Genomic DNA, 17,307 nt, shown 5'->3' with positions numbered 1-17,307 from the left:
GACAATAGATCTAGCTTGTCTGTCATAATATAACAGAGCCAGTAGATCTGGCTGGTCTGTCATAATACAATATAGACAGTAGATCTAGCTGGTCTGTCACATTATAATAGAGACAGTAGATCTAGCTGGTCTTTCATATTGTAGTAGAGAGAGTAGATCTAGCTTGTCTGTCATCAGATAATAGAGACACAGAGACAGTAGATCTAGCTGGTCTGTCATAATATAATAGAGACAGTTCATCTAGCTGGTCTGTCATAATATAATAGATCCAGTAGATCTAGCTGGTCTGTCATAATATAATAGAGAGAGCAGATCTAGCTTGTCTGTCATAATATAATAGAGACATTATATGTAGCTGGTCTGTCATAATACAATAGAGAAATTAGATCTAGCTGGTCTGTCATAACATAATAGAGACAGTAAATCTAGCTGGTCTGTCATAATATAATAGAGACAGTATATCTAGCTGGTCTGTCATAATATGATAGAGACAGCAGATCTAGCTGATCTGTCATAATATAATAGAGACAGTAGATCTAGCTGGTCTGTCATAATATAATAGAGATAGCAGATCTAGCTGGTCTGTCATAATGTAATAGAGACAGTAAATCTAGCTGGTCTGTCATAATATAATAGAGACAGCAGATCTAGCTGGTCTGTAATAATATAATAGAGACAGTAGATCTAGCTGGTCTGTCATAATATAATAGAGACAGTAGATCTAGCTGTTCTGTCAAATTATAATAGAGACAATAGATCTAGCTGGTCTGTTATAATATCATAGAGACTGTAGATCTAGCTTGTCTGTCATCAGATAATAGAGACACAGAGACAGTAGATCTAGCTGGTCTGTCATAATATAATAGAGACAGTTCATCTAGCTGGTCTGTCATAATATAATAGATCCAGTAGATCTAGCTGGTCTGTCATAATATAATAGAGAGAGCAGATATAGCTGGTCTGTCATAATATAATAGAGACATTATATGTAGCTGGTCTGTCATAATACAATAGAGACAGTAGATCTAGCTGGTCTGTCATAACATAATAGAGACAGTAAATCTAGCTGGTCTGTCATAATATAATAGAGACAGTACATCTAGCTGGTCTGTCATAATATAATAGAGACGGCAGATCTAGCTGGTCTGTCATAATATAATAGAGACAGTAGATCTAGCTGGTCTGTCATAATATAATAGAGATAGCAGATCTAGCTGGTCTGTCATAATGTGATAGAGACAGTAAATCTAGCTGGTCTGTCATAATATAATAGAGACAGCAGATCTAGCTCGTCTGTAATAATATAATAGAGACAGTAGATCTAGCTGGTCTGTCATAATATAATAGAGACAGTAGATCTAGCTGTTCTGTCAAATTATAATAGAGTCAGTAGATCTAGCTGGTCAATCATAATATAATAGAGACTCTATATCTAGCTGGTCTGTCATAATATAATAGGGACAGTAGATCTAGCTGGTCTGTCATAATATAATAGAGACAATAGATCTAGCTGGTCTGTCATAATATAATAGAGACAGTAGATCTAGTTGGTCTGTCATATTATAATAGAGACAATAGATCTAGCTGGTCTGTCATAATATAATAGAGACAGCAGATCTAGCTGGTCTCTCATAATATAATAGAGAAAGTAGATCTATCTGGTCTGTCATAATATAATAAAGACAGTAGATCTAGCTGTTCTGTCAAATTATAATAGAGACAATAGATCTAGCTGGTCTGTCATAATATAATAGAGCCAGTAGATCTAGCTGGTCTGTCACAATACAATATAGACAGCAGATCTAGCTGGTCTGTCATAATATAATAGAGACAGTAGATCTAGCTGTTCTGTCATATTATAATAGAGACAATAGATCTAGCTGGTCTGTCATAATATAACAGAGCCAGTAGATCTAGCTGGTCTGTCATAATATAATAGAGGGAGCAGATCTAGCTGGTCTGTCACATTATAATAGAGACAGTAGATCTAGCTGGTCGTTCATATTGTAGCAGAGAGAGTAGATCTAGCTTGTCTGTCATCAGATAATAGAGACACAGAGACAGTAGATCTAGCTGGTATGTCATAATATAATAGAGACAGTTGATCTAGCTGGTCTGTCATAATATAATAGATCCAGTAGATCTAGCTGGTCTGTCATAATATAATAGAGACAATAGATCTAGCTGGTCTGTCATAATATAATAGAGCCTGTAGATCTAGCTGGTCTGTCATATTACAATATAGACAGTAGATCTAGCTTGTCTGTCACATTATAATAGAGACAGTAGATCTAGCTGGTCTTTCATATTGTAATAGAGAGAGTAGATCTAGCTTGTCTGTCATCAGATAATAGAGACACAGAGACAGTAGATCTAGCTGGTCTGTCATAATATAATAGAGACAGTTGATCTAGCTGGTCTGTCATAATATAATAGATCCAGTGGATCTAGCTGGTCTGTCATAATATAATAGAGAGAGCAGATCTAGCTGGTCTGTCATAATATAATAGAGACATTATATCTAGCTGGTCTGTCATAATTAAATAGAGACAGAAGATCTAGCTGGTCTGTCATAACATAATAGAGACAGTAAATCTAGCTGGTCTGTCATAATATAATAGAGACAGTAGATCTAGCTGGTCTGCCATAATATAATAGAGACAGCAGATCTAGCTGATCTGTCATAATATAATAGAGACAGTAGATCTAGCTGGTCTGTCATAATATAATAGAGACAGCAGATCTAGCTGGTCTGTCATAATATAATAGAGACAGTAAATCTAGCTGGTCTTTCATAATATAATAGAGACAGTATATCTAGCTGGTCTGTCATAATATAATAGAGCCAGTAGATCTAGCTGGTATGTCATAGTATAATAGAGCCAGTAGATCTAGCTGGTCTGTCATAATATAATAGAGCCAGTAGATCTAGCTGGTCTGTCATAATATAATAGAGGGAGCAGATCTAGCTGGTCTGTCATAATACAATAGAGACATTATATCTAGCTGGTCTGTCATAATACAATAGAGACAGTAGATCTAGCTGGTCTGTCATAACATAATTGGGACAGTAGATCTAGCTGGTCTGTCATAATATAATAGAGACAGCAGATCTAGATGGTCTGTCATAATATAATAGAGACAGTAAATCTAGCTGGTCTGTCATAATATAATAGAGACAGTAGATCTAGCTGGTCTGTCATAATATAATAGAGACAGCAGATCTAGCTGGTCTGTAATAATATAATAGAGACAGTAGATCTAGCTGGTCTGTCATAATATAATAGACACAGTAGATCTAGCTGTTCTGTCAAATTATAGTAGAGACAATAGATCTAGCTGGTCTGTCATAATATAATAGAGCTAGTAGATCTAGCTGGTCTGTCATAATACAATATAGACAGCAGATCTAGCTGGTCTGTCATAATATAATAGAGACAGTAGATCTAGCTGTTCTGTCATATTATAATAAAGACAATAGATCTAGCTTGTCTGTCATAATATAACAGAGCCAGTAGATCTGGCTGGTCTGTCATAATACAATATAGACAGTAGATCTAGCTGGTCTGTCACATTATAATAGAGACAGTAGATCTAGCTGGTCTTTCATATTGTAGTAGAGAGAGTAGATCTAGCTTGTCTGTCATCAGATAATAGAGACACAGAGACAGTAGATCTAGCTGGTCTGTCATAATATAATAGAGACAGTTCATCTAGCTGGTCTGTCATAATATAATAGATCCAGTAGATCTAGCTGGTCTGTCATAATATAATAGAGAGAGCAGATCTAGCTTGTCTGTCATAATATAATAGAGACATTATATGTAGCTGGTCTGTCATAATACAATAGAGAAATTAGATCTAGCTGGTCTGTCATAACATAATAGAGACAGTAAATCTAGCTGGTCTGTCATAATATAATAGAGACAGTATATCTAGCTGGTCTGTCATAATATGATAGAGACAGCAGATCTAGCTGATCTGTCATAATATAATAGAGACAGTAGATCTAGCTGGTCTGTCATAATATAATAGAGATAGCAGATCTAGCTGGTCTGTCATAATGTAATAGAGACAGTAAATCTAGCTGGTCTGTCATAATATAATAGAGACAGCAGATCTAGCTGGTCTGTAATAATATAATAGAGACAGTAGATCTAGCTGGTCTGTCATAATATAATAGAGACAGTAGATCTAGCTGTTCTGTCAAATTATAATAGAGACAATAGATCTAGCTGGTCTGTCATAATATCATAGAGACAGTAGATCTAGCTTGTCTGTCATCAGATAATAGAGACACAGAGACAGTAGATCTAGCTGGTCTGTCATAATATAATAGAGACAGTTCATCTAGCTGGTCTGTCATAATATAATAGATCCAGTAGATCTAGCTGGTCTGTCATAATATAATAGAGAGAGCAGATATAGCTGGTCTGTCATAATATAATAGAGACATTATATGTAGCTGGTCTGTCATAATACAATAGAGACAGTAGATCTAGCTGGTCTGTCATAACATAATAGAGACAGTAAATCTAGCTGGTCTGTCATAATATAATAGAGACAGTACATCTAGCTGGTCTGTCATAATATAATAGAGACGGCAGATCTAGCTGATCTGTCATAATATAATAGAGACAGTAGATCTAGCTGGTCTGTCATAATGTAATAGAGACAGTAAATCTAGCTGGTCTGTCATAATATAATAGAGACAGCAGATCTAGCTGGTCTGTAATAATATAATAGAGACAGTAGATCTAGCTGGTCTGTCATAATATAATAGAGACAGTAGATCTAGCTGTTCTGTCAAATTATAATAGAGACAATAGATCTAGCTGGTCTGTCATAATATCATAGAGACAGTAGATCTAGCTTGTCTGTCATCAGATAATAGAGACACAGAGACAGTAGATCTAGCTGGTCTGTCATAATATAATAGAGACAGTTCATCTAGCTGGTCTGTCATAATATAATAGATCCAGTAGATCTAGCTGGTCTGTCATAATATAATAGAGAGAGCAGATATAGCTGGTCTGTCATAATATAATAGAGACATTATATGTAGCTGGTCTGTCATAATACAATAGAGACAGTAGATCTAGCTGGTCTGTCATAACATAATAGAGACAGTAAATCTAGCTGGTCTGTCATAATATAATAGAGACAGTACATCTAGCTGGTCTGTCATAATATAATAGAGACGGCAGATCTAGCTGATCTGTCATAATATAATAGAGACAGTAGATCTAGCTGGTCTGTCATAATATAATAGAGACGGCAGATCTAGCTGATCTGTCATAATATAATAGAGACAGTAGATCTAGCTGGTCTGTCATAATATAATAGAGATAGCAGATCTAGCTGGTCTGTCATAATGTGATAGAGACAGTAAATCTAGCTGGTCTGTCATAATATAATAGAGACAGCAGATCTAGCTCGTCTGTAATAATATAATAGAGACAGTAGATCTAGCTGGTCTGTCATAATATAATAGAGACAGTAGATCTAGCTGTTCTGTCAAATTATAATAGAGACAGTAGATCTAGCTGGTCAATCATAATATAATAGAGACTCTATATCTAGCTGGTCTGTCATAATATAATAGGGACAGTAGATCTAGCTGGTCTGTCATAATATAATAGAGACAATAGATCTAGCTGGTCTGTCATAATATAATAGAGACAGTAGATCTAGTTGGTCTGTCATATTATAATAGAGACAATAGATCTAGCTGGTCTGTCATAATATAATAGAGACAGCAGATCTAGCTGGTCTCTCATAATATAATAGAGAAAGTAGATCTATCTGGTATGTCATAATATAATAAAGACAGTAGATCTAGCTGTTCTGTCAAATTATAATAGAGACAATAGATCTAGCTGGTCTGTCATAATATAATAGAGCCAGTAGATCTAGCTGGTCTGTCATAATATAATAGAGACAGTAGATCTAGCTGTTCTGTCATATTATAATAGAGACAATAGATCTAGCTGGTCTGTCATAATATAACAGAGCCAGTAGATCTAGCTGGTCTGTCATAATACAATATAGACAGTAGATCTAGCTGGTCTGTCACATTATAATAGAGACAGTAGATCTAGCTGGTCGTTCATATTGTAGCAGAGAGAGTAGATCTAGCTTGTCTGTCATCAGATAATAGAGACACAGAGACAGTAGATCTAGCTGGTATGTCATAATATAATAGAGACAGTTGATCTAGCTGGTCTGTCATAATATAATAGATCCAGTAGATCTAGCTGGTCTGTCATAATATAATAGAGACAACAGATCTAGCTGGTCTGTCATAATATAATAGAGCCTGTAGATCTAGCTGGTCTGTCATATTACAATATAGACAGTAGATCTAGCTTGTCTGTCACATTATAATAGAGACAGTAGATCTAGCTGGTCTTTCATATTGTAATAGAGAGAGTAGATCTAGCTTGTCTGTCATAATATAATAGAGACAGTTGATCTAGCTGGTCTGTCATAATATAATAGATCCAGTGGATCTAGCTGGTCTGTCATAATATAATAGAGAGAGCAGATCTAGCTGGTCTGTCATAATATAATAGAGACATTATATCTATCTGGTCTGGCATAATTAAATAGAGACAGAAGATCTAGCTGGTCTGTCATAACATAATAGAGACAGTAAATCTAGCTGGTCTGTCATAATATAATAGAGACAGTAGATCTAGCTGGTCTGTCATAATATAATAGAGACAGCAGATCTAGCTGATCTGTCATAATATAATAGAGACAGTAGATCTAGCTGGTCTGTCATAATATAATAGAGACATTATATCTAGCTGGTCTGTCATAATACCATAGAGACAGTAGATCTAGCTGGTCTGTCATAATATAATAGAGACAATAGATCTAGCTGGTCTGTCATAATATAATAGAGACAATAGATCTAGCTGGTCTGTCATAATATAATAGAGACAGTAGATCTAGTTGGTCTGTCATATTATAATAGAGACAATAGATCTAGCTGGTCTGTCATAATATAATAGAGACAGCAGATCTAGCTGGTCTCTCATAATATAATAGAGAAAGTAGATATATCTGGTCTGTCATAATATAATAAAGACAGTAGATCTAGCTGTTCTGTCAAATTATAATAGAGACAATAGATCTAGCTGGTCTGTCATAATATAATAGAGCCAGTAGATCTAGCTGGTCTGTCACAATACAATATAGACAGCAGATCTAGCTGGTCTGTCATAATATAATAGAGACAGTAGATCTAGCTGTTCTGTCATATTATAATAGAGACAATAGATCTAGCTGGTCTGTCATAATATAACAGAGCCAGTAGATCTAGCTGGTCTGTCATAATATAATAGAGGGAGCAGATCTAGCTGGTCTGTCACATTATAATAGAGACAGTAGATCTAGCTGGTCGTTCATATTGTAGCAGAGAGAGTAGATCTAGCTTGTCTGTCATCAGATAATAGAGACACAGAGACAGTAGATCTAGCTGGTATGTCATAATATAATAGAGACAGTTGATCTAGCTGGTCTGTCATAATATAATAGATCCAGTAGATCTAGCTGGTCTGTCATAATATAATAGAGACAATAGATCTAGCTGGTCTGTCATAATATAATAGAGCCTGTAGATCTAGCTGGTCTGTCATATTACAATATAGACAGTAGATCTAGCTTGTCTGTCACATTATAATAGAGACAGTAGATCTAGCTGGTCTTTCATATTGTAATAGAGAGAGTAGATCTAGCTTGTCTGTCATCAGATAATAGAGACACAGAGACAGTAGATCTAGCTGGTCTGTCATAATATAATAGAGACAGTTGATCTAGCTGGTCTGTCATAATATAATAGATCCAGTGGATCTAGCTGGTCTGTCATAATATAATAGAGAGAGCAGATCTAGCTGGTCTGTCATAATATAATAGAGACATTATATCTAGCTGGTCTGTCATAATTAAATAGAGACAGAAGATCTAGCTGGTCTGTCATAACATAATAGAGACAGTAAATCTAGCTGGTCTGTCATAATATAATAGAGACAGTAGATCTAGCTGGTCTGCCATACTATAATAGAGACAGCAGATCTAGCTGATCTGTCATAATATAATAGAGACAGTAGATCTAGCTGGTCTGTCATAATATAATAGAGACAGCAGATCTAGCTGGTCTGTCATAATATAATAGAGACAGTAAATCTAGCTGGTCTTTCATAATATAATAGAGACAGTATATCTAGCTGGTCTGTCATAATATAATAGAGCCAGTAGATCTAGCTGGTATGTCATACTATAATAGAGCCAGTAGATCTAGCTGGTCTGTCATAATATAATAGAGCCAGTAGATCTAGCTGGTCTGTCATAATATAATAGAGGGAGCAGATCTAGCTGGTCTGTCATAATATAATAGAGACATTATATCTAGCTGGTCTGTCATAATACAATAGAGACAGTAGATCTAGCTGGTCTGTCATAACATAATTGGGACAGTAGATCTAGCTGGTCTGTCATAATATAATAGAGACAGCAGATCTAGATGGTCTGTCATAATATAATAGAGACAGTAAATCTAGCTGGTCTGTCATAATATAATAGAGACAGTAGATCTAGCTGGTCTGTCATAATATAATAGAGACAGCAGATCTAGCTGGTCTGTAATAATATAATAGAGACAGTAGATCTAGCTGGTCTGTCATAATATAATAGACACAGTAGATCTAGCTGTTCTGTCAAATTATAGTAGAGACAATAGATCTAGCTGGTCTGTCATAATATAATAGAGCTAGTAGATCTAGCTGGTCTGTCATAATACAATATAGACAGCAGATCTAGCTGGTCTGTCATAATATAATAGAGACAGTAGATCTAGCTGTTCTGTCATATTATAATAAAGACAATAGATCTAGCTTGTCTGTCATAATATAACAGAGCCAGTAGATCTGGCTGGTCTGTCATAATACAATATAGACAGTAGATCTAGCTGGTCTGTCACATTATAATAGAGACAGTAGATCTAGCTGGTCTTTCATATTGTAGTAGAGAGAGTAGATCTAGCTTGTCTGTCATCAGATAATAGAGACACAGAGACAGTAGATCTAGCTGGTCTGTCATAATATAATAGAGACAGTTCATCTAGCTGGTCTGTCATAATATAATAGATCCAGTAGATCTAGCTGGTCTGTCATAATATAATAGAGAGAGCAGATCTAGCTTGTCTGTCATAATATAATAGAGACATTATATGTAGCTGGTCTGTCATAATACAATAGAGAAATTAGATCTAGCTGGTCTGTCATAACATATTAGAGACAGTAAATCTAGCTGGTCTGTCATAATATAATAGAGACAGTATATCTAGCTGGTCTGTCATAATATGATAGAGACAGCAGATCTAGCTGATCTGTCATAATATAATAGAGACAGTAGATCTAGCTGGTCTGTCATAATATAATAGAGATAGCAGATCTAGCTGGTCTGTCATAATGTAATAGAGACAGTAAATCTAGCTGGTCTGTCATAATATAATAGAGACAGCAGATCTAGCTGGTCTGTAATAATATAATAGAGACAGTAGATCTAGCTGGTCTGTCATAATATAATAGAGACAGTAGATCTAGCTGTTCTGTCAAATTATAATAGAGACAATAGATCTAGCTGGTCTGTCATAATATCATAGAGACAGTAGATCTAGCTTGTCTGTCATCAGATAATAGAGACACAGAGACAGTAGATCTAGCTGGTCTGTCATAATATAATAGAGACAGTTCATCTAGCTGGTCTGTCATAATATAATAGATCCAGTAGATCTAGCTGGTCTGTCATAATATAATAGAGAGAGCAGATATAGCTGGTCTGTCATAATATAATAGAGACATTATATGTAGCTGGTCCGTCATAATACAATAGAGACAGTAGATCTAGCTGGTCTGTCATAACATAATAGAGACAGTAAATCTAGCTGGTCTGTCATAATATAATAGAGACAGTACATCTAGCTGGTCTGTCATAATATAATAGAGACGGCAGATCTAGCTGATCTGTCATAATATAATAGAGACAGTAGATCTAGCTGGTCTGTCATAATGTAATAGAGACAGTAAATCTAGCTGGTCTGTCATAATATAATAGAGACAGCAGATCTAGCTGGTCTGTAATAATATAATAGAGACAGTAGATCTAGCTGGTCTGTCATAATATAATAGAGACAGTAGATCTAGCTGTTCTGTCAAATTATAATAGAGACAATAGATCTAGCTGGTCTGTCATAATATCATAGAGACAGTAGATCTAGCTTGTCTGTCATCAGATAATAGAGACACAGAGACAGTAGATCTAGCTGGTCTGTCATAATATAATAGAGACAGTTCATCTAGCTGGTCTGTCATAATATAATAGATCCAGTAGATCTAGCTGGTCTGTCATAATATAATAGAGAGAGCAGATATAGCTGGTCTGTCATAATATAATAGAGACATTATATGTAGCTGGTCTGTCATAATACAATAGAGACAGTAGATCTAGCTGGTCTGTCATAACATAATAGAGACAGTAAATCTAGCTGGTCTGTCATAATATAATAGAGACAGTACATCTAGCTGGTCTGTCATAATATAATAGAGACGGCAGATCTAGCTGATCTGTCATAATATAATAGAGACAGTAGATCTAGCTGGTCTGTCATAATATAATAGAGACGGCAGATCTAGCTGATCTGTCATAATATAATAGAGACAGTAGATCTAGCTGGTCTGTCATAATATAATAGAGATAGCAGATCTAGCTGGTCTGTCATAATGTGATAGAGACAGTAAATCTAGCTGGTCTGTCATAATATAATAGAGACAGCAGATCTAGCTCGTCTGTAATAATATAATAGAGACAGTAGATCTAGCTGGTCTGTCATAATATAATAGAGACAGTAGATCTAGCTGTTCTGTCAAATTATAATAGAGACAGTAGATCTAGCTGGTCAATCATAATATAATAGAGACTCTATATCTAGCTGGTCTGTCATAATATAATAGGGACAGTAGATCTAGCTGGTCTGTCATAATATAATAGAGACAATAGATCTAGCTGGTCTGTCATAATATAATAGAGACAGTAGATCTAGTTGGTCTGTCATATTATAATAGAGACAATAGATCTAGCTGGTCTGTCATAATATAATAGAGACAGCAGATCTAGCTGGTCTCTCATAATATAATAGAGAAAGTAGATCTATCTGGTATGTCATAATATAATAAAGACAGTAGATCTAGCTGTTCTGTCAAATTATAATAGAGACAATAGATCTAGCTGGTCTGTCATAATATAATAGAGCCAGTAGATCTAGCTGGTCTGTCATAATATAATAGAGACAGTAGATCTAGCTGTTCTGTCATATTATAATAGAGACAATAGATCTAGCTGGTCTGTCATAATATAACAGAGCCAGTAGATCTAGCTGGTCTGTCATAATACAATATAGACAGTAGATCTAGCTGGTCTGTCACATTATAATAGAGACAGTAGATCTAGCTGGTCGTTCATATTGTAGCAGAGAGAGTAGATCTAGCTTGTCTGTCATCAGATAATAGAGACACAGAGACAGTAGATCTAGCTGGTATGTCATAATATAATAGAGACAGTTGATCTAGCTGGTCTGTCATAATATAATAGATCCAGTAGATCTAGCTGGTCTGTCATAATATAATAGAGACAACAGATCTAGCTGGTCTGTCATAATATAATAGAGCCTGTAGATCTAGCTGGTCTGTCATATTACAATATAGACAGTAGATCTAGCTTGTCTGTCATAATATAATAGAGACAGTTGATCTAGCTGGTCTGTCATAATATAATAGATCCAGTGGATCTAGCTGGTCTGTCATAATATAATAGAGAGAGCAGATCTAGCTGGTCTGTCATAATATAATAGAGACATTATATCTATCTGGTCTGGCATAATTAAATAGAGACAGAAGATCTAGCTGGTCTGTCATAACATAATAGAGACAGTAAATCTAGCTGGTCTGTCATAATATAATAGAGACAGTAGATCTAGCTGGTCTGTCATAATATAATAGAGACAGCAGATCTAGCTGATCTGTCATAATATAATAGAGACAGTAGATCTAGCTGGTCTGTCATAATATAATAGAGACAGCAGATCTAGCTGGTCTGTCATAATATAATAGAGACAGTAAATCTAGCTGGTCTTTCATAATATAATAGAGACAGTAGATCTAGCTGGTCTGTCATAATATAATAGAGCCAGTAGATCTAGCTGGTATGTCATAGTATAATAGAGCCAGTAGATCTAGCTGGTCTGTCATAATATAATAGAGCCAGTAGATCTAGCTGGTCTGTCATAATATAATAGAGGGAGCAGATCTAGCTGGTCTGTCATAATACAATAGAGACAGTAGATCTAGCTGGTCTGTCATAACATAATTGGGACAGTAGATCTAGCTGGTCTGTCATAATATAATAGAGACAGCAGATCTAGATGGTCTGTCATAATATAATAGAGACAGTAAATCTAGCTGGTCTGTCATAATATAATAGAGACAGTAGATCTAGCTGGTCTGTCATAATATAATAGAGACAGCAGATCTAGCTGGTCTGTAATAATATAATAGAGACAGTAGATCTAGCTGGTCTGTCATAATATAATAGACACAGTAGATCTAGCTGTTCTGTCAAATTATAGTAGAGACAATAGATCTAGCTGGTCTGTCATAATATAATAGAGCCAGTAGATCTAGCTGGTCTGTCATAATACAATATAGACAGCAGATCTAGCTGGTCTGTCATAATATATTAGAGACAGTAGATCTAGCTGTTCTGTCATATTATAATAAAGACAATAGATCTAGCTTGTCTGTCATAATATAACAGAGCCAGTAGATCTGGCTGGTCTGTCATAATACAATATAGACAGTAGATCTAGCTGGTCTGTCACATTATAATAGAGACAGTAGATCTAGCTGGTCTTTCATATTGTAGTAGAGAGAGTAGATCTAGCTTGTCTGTCATCAGATAATAGAGACACAGAGACAGCAGATCTAGCTGGTCTGTCATAATATAATAGAGACAGTTCATCTAGCTGGTCTGTCATAATATAATAGATCCAGTAGATCTAGCTGGTCTGTCATAATATAATAGAGAGAGCAGATCTAGCTGGTCTGTCGTAATATAATAGAGACATTATATGTAGCTGGTCTGTCATAATACAATAGAGAAATTAGATCTAGCTGGTCTGTCATAACATAATAGAGACAGTAAATCTAGCTGGTCTGTCATAATATAATAGAGACAGTATATCTAGCTGGTCTGTCATAATATAATAGAGACAGCAGATCTAGCTGATCTGTCATAATATAATAGAGACAGTAGATCTAGCTGGTCTGTCATAATGTAATAGAGATAGCAGATCTAGCTGGTCTGTCATAATGTAATAGAGACAGTAAATCTAGCTGGTCTGTCATAATATAATAGAGACAGCAGATCTAGCTGGTCTGTAATAATATAATAGAGACAGTAGATCTAGCTGGTCTGTCATAATATAATAGAGACAGTAGATCTAGCTGTTCTGTCAAATTATAGTAGAGACAATAGATCTAGCTGGTCTGTCATAATATCATAGAGACAGTAGATCTAGCTTGTCTGTCATCAGATAATAGAGACACAGAGACAGTAGATCTAGCTGGTCTGTCATAATATAATAGAGACAGTTCATCTAGCTGGTCTGTCATAATATAATAGATCCAGTAGATCTAGCTGGTCTGTCATAATATAATAGAGAGAGCAGATATAGCTGGTCTGTCATAATATAATAGAGACATTATATGTAGCTGGTCTGTCATAATACAATAGAGACAGTAGATCTAGCTGGTCTGTCATAACATAATAGAGACAGTAAATCTAGCTGGTCTGTCATAATATAATAGAGACAGTTTATCTAGCTGGTCTGTCATAATATAATAGAGACAGCAGATCTAGCTGATCTGTCATAATATAATAGAGACAGTAGATCTAGCTGGTCTGTCATAATATAATAGAGATAGCAGATCTAGCTGGTCTGTCATAATGTGATAGAGACAGTAAATCTAGCTGGTCTGTCATAATATAATAGAGACAGCAGATCTAGCTGGTCTGTAATAATATAATAGAGACAGTAGATCTAGCTGGTCTGTCATAATATAATAGAGACAGTAGATCTAGCTGGTCTGTCATATTATAATAGAGCCAGTAGATCTAGCTGGCATGTCATAGTATAATAGAGCCAGTAGATCTAGCTGGTCTGTCATAATATAATAGAGCCAGTAGATCTAGCTGGTCTGTCATAATATAATAGAGAGAGCAGATCTAGCTGGTCTGTCATAATACAATAGAGACGTTATATCTAGCTGGTCTGTCATAATACAATATAGACAGTAGATCTAGCTGGTCTGTCATAATATAATAGAGATAGCAGATCTAGCTGGTCTGTCATAATGTGATAGAGACAGTAAATCTAGCTGGTCTGTCATAATATAATAGAGACAGCAGATCTAGCTGGTCTGTAATAATATAATAGAGACAGTAGATCTAGCTGGTCTGTCATAATATAATAGAGACAGTAGATCTAGCTGGTCTGTCATAACATAATTGAGACAGTAGATCTAGCTGGTCTGTCATAATATAATAGAGACAGCAGATCTAGCTGGTCTGTCATAATATAATAGAGACAGTAAATCTAGCTGGTCTGTCATAATGTAATAGAGACAGTAGATCTAGCTGGTCTGTCATAATATAATAGACACAGTAGATCTAGCTGTTCTGTCAAATTATAGTAGAGACAATAGATCTAGCTGGTCTGTCATAATATAATAGAGCCAGTAGATCTAGCTGGTCTGTCATAATACAATATAGACAGCAGATCTAGCTGGTCTGTCATAATATAATAGAGACAGTAGATCTAGCTGTTCTGTCATATTATAATAAAGACAATAGATCTAGCTTGTCTGTCATAATCTAACAGATCCAGTAGATCTAGCTGGTCTGTCATAATACAATATAGACAGTAGATCTAGCTGGTCTGTCACATTATAATAGAGACAGTAGATCTAGCTGGTTGTTCATATTGTAGTAGAGAGAGTAGATCTAGCTTGTCTGTCATCAGATAATAGAGACACAGAGACAGTAGATCTAGCTGGTCTGTCATAATATAATAGAGACAGTTCATCTAGCTGGTCTGTCATAATATAATAGATCCAGTAGATCTAGCTGGTCTGTCATAATATAATAGAGAGAGCAGATCTAGCTGGTCTGTCATAATATAATAGAGACATTATATGTAGCTGGTCTGTCATAATATAATAGAGATAGCAGATCTAGCTGGTCTGTCATAATGTAATAGAGACAGTAAATCTAGCTTGTCTGTCATAACATAATAGAGACAGCAGATCTAGCTGGTCTGTAATAATATAATAGAGACAGTAGATCTAGCTGGTCTGTCATAATATAATAGAGACAGTAGATCTAGCTGTTCTGTCAAATTATAATAGAGACAGTAGATCTAGCTGGTCTATCATAATATAATAGAGACAGCAGATCTAGCTGATCTGTCATAACATAATAGATACATTATATCGAGCTGGTCTGTCATAATATAATAGAGACAGTAGATCTAGCTGGTCTGTCATAACATAATAGAGACAGTAAATCTAGCTGGTCTGTCATAATATAATAGAGACAGTATATCTAGCTGGTCTGTCATAATATAATAGAGACAGCAGATCTAGCTGATCTGTCATAATATAATAGAGACAGTAGATCTAGCTGGTCTGTCATAATGTAATAGAGACAGTAAATCTAGCTGGTCTGTCATAATATAATAGAGACAGCAGATCTAGCTGGTCTGTAATAATATAATAGAGACAGTAGATCTAGCTGGTCTGTCATAATATAATAGAGACAGTAGATCTAGCTGTTCTGTCAAATTATAATAGAGACAATAGATCTAGTTGGTCTGTCATAATATCATAGAGACAGTAGATCTAGCTGGTCTGTCATAATATAATAGAGACAGCAGATCTAGCTGATCTGTCATAACATAATAGAGACATTATATCGAGCTGGTCTGTCATAATATAATAGAGACAGTAGATCTAGCTGGGCTGTCATAATATAATAGAGACAGTTGATCTAGCTGCTCTGTCATAATATAATAGAGACAGTATATCTAGCTGGTCTGTCATAATATAATAGAGACAGCAGATCTAGTTGATCTGTCAAAATATAATAGAGACATTATATCTAGCTGGTCTGTCATAATATAATAGAGACAGTATATCTAGCTGGTCTGTCATAATATAATAGAGACAGTAGATCTAGCTGTTCTGTCATATTATAATAAAGACAATAGATCTAGCTTGTCTGTCATAATATAACAGAGCCAGTAGATCTAGCTGGTCTGTCATAATACAATATAGACAGTAGATCTAGCTGGTCTGTCACATTATAATAGAGACAGTAGATCTAGCTGGTCGTTCATATTGTAGTAGAGAGAGTAGATCTAGCTTGTCTGTCATCAGATAATAGAGACACAGAGACAGTAGATCTAGCTGGTCTGTCATAATATAATAGAGACAGTTCATCTAGCTGGTCTGTCATAATATAATAGATCCAGTAGATCTAGCTGGTATGTCATAATATAATAGAGACAGTAAATCTAGCTGGTCTGTCATAATATAATAGAGACATTATATCGAGCTGGTCTGTCATAATATAATAGAGACAGTAGATCTAGCTGGTCTGTCATAACATAATAGAGACAGTAAATCTAGCTGGTCTGTCATAATATAATAGAGACAGTATATCTAGCTCGTCTGTCATAATATAATAGAGACAGCAGATCTAGCTGGTCTGTAATAATATAATAGAGACAGTAGATCTAGCTGGTCTGTCATAATATAATAGAGACAGTAGATCTAGCTATTCTGTCAAATTATAATAGAGACAATAGATCTAGCTGGTCTGTCATAATATCATAGAGACAGTAGATCTAGCTGGTCTGTCATAATATAATAGAGACAGCAGATCTAGCTGGGCTGTCATAATATAATAGAGACAGTTGATCTAGCTGCTCTGTCATAATATAATAGAGACAGTATATCTAGCTGGTCTGTCATAATATAATAGAGACAGCAGATCTAGCTGATCTGTCATAATACAATAGAGACATTATATCTAGCTGGTCTGTCATAATATAATAGAGACAGTAGATCTAGCTGTTCTGTCATATTATAATAGAGACAATCGATCTAGCTGGTCTGTCATAAAATA

This window comes from Oncorhynchus clarkii, chromosome 29 (genome assembly GCF_045791955.1).
Source record: "Oncorhynchus clarkii lewisi isolate Uvic-CL-2024 chromosome 29, UVic_Ocla_1.0, whole genome shotgun sequence".
Classification (NCBI taxonomy): Eukaryota; Metazoa; Chordata; class Actinopteri; order Salmoniformes; family Salmonidae; genus Oncorhynchus; species Oncorhynchus clarkii.
Note: the sequence above shows the minus strand (reverse complement) of the source record.